The sequence below is a fragment of the Monopterus albus genome, unplaced genomic scaffold (assembly GCF_001952655.1).
Source record: "Monopterus albus unplaced genomic scaffold, M_albus_1.0 scaffold489.1, whole genome shotgun sequence".
Taxonomy (NCBI): Eukaryota; Metazoa; Chordata; class Actinopteri; order Synbranchiformes; family Synbranchidae; genus Monopterus; species Monopterus albus.
In genome coordinates, this window is record NW_018128369.1 from 45,081 (window position 1) to 46,172 (window position 1,092).

The following is a 1,092-nucleotide window of genomic DNA, read 5'->3' on the forward strand; positions in this document are numbered from 1 at the left end:
TGTGCTTATTGTCATTTTAAAGGCGTGTACATTCAATAAATGACCACTACATGTGACTGTAAAAATTAAATGTGGATCTTTCATTGTAGGTCCATTTCATTAACCTGCTCTCCTATCCCCTGTACCTTTCTTCAGTGTCTTTCTGTCCAATGAGCTCCCCTCAGTGTTGGACCACTGGGACCTGCTTGTTTGTTTCCCTTTAACGCCATCATCATTCTCTACCTCCTTTGAACCAGCTCAGATAACATCTACTTCCTACACCACTACAGGCCCTGGAGCCCAGTGGCACCAAACTCACTGCATTAGTGGTAAGTAGCAAATCAGCAGTTAAAGGGCCCATGGCATGCTTTTCTTTGTTTTTTAATTACAGTGTTGCAGCAGTAAGTTATCTTAGACATGACCTAAAGATGAAAAAATGACGTGTACGTATGTTCTAGTATTTCTATGCAGAAGTAAATGGCTTTATATACAGCTTGCAAACTCTCGCTCACAGGACTTTTTTTTCTAACAAAATAAATATGTGATAGTTTAAGGATTTCCTTGAATGGGCACGAAATCCAGGCCATTGTGCATTCATGTGAGCTTGCCTGGCATCCACCAGTGATTGCATGCCATTTAAATCATACATGTAGCAAACCACTGCAACAAAGGTTTAAGCTGTACTGTAGCTATTCAAGATTTTTGTTTTCTATTTTAATTTAGCCAATACAGTTTTGATTGAAAAGTCCAGATTCTGCATTCCCTGGTTAAACAGTGACAGCTCTACCAGTATAAATTAATGTCAGAGAGGAAAAATCAAAGTCTTAATATTTTCTCCAACCCTACTGTGAGTTGGACTTCAACAGTGAGTGATCATAGTTGATATTCCACATATGACAGTAACAGGGTTAGGTAGTTTGTGTGAGCTGCTTATGGAACTGCTATATACATATTCACTTTACATGCCAACACATTACATCCTATTTATTGAAAAATGGCACACAAATTTCACCAGTAACTGGCAGTTAATGGGCTTAACAGTTTAAAAACAGTTTTTAAAAGCATCTCATAACATTAGTAAAGTATTTGGTTATTTGCATTGAGAGGATCAGT

The 1,092-nt window shown here is 37.8% G+C and overlaps 1 long non-coding RNA gene across 1 annotated transcript in view; it reads left to right on the forward strand.

The window, feature by feature from the left end:
* LOC109952727 (uncharacterized) overlaps positions 1-1,092 on the forward strand; it is a 12,121-nt gene continuing 11,029 nt past the window's right edge. Inside the window, exon 1 of the long non-coding RNA XR_002273807.1 lies at positions 1-308. This is a non-coding gene — a long non-coding RNA (uncharacterized LOC109952727). The remainder of the gene's footprint in view (positions 309-1,092) is intronic.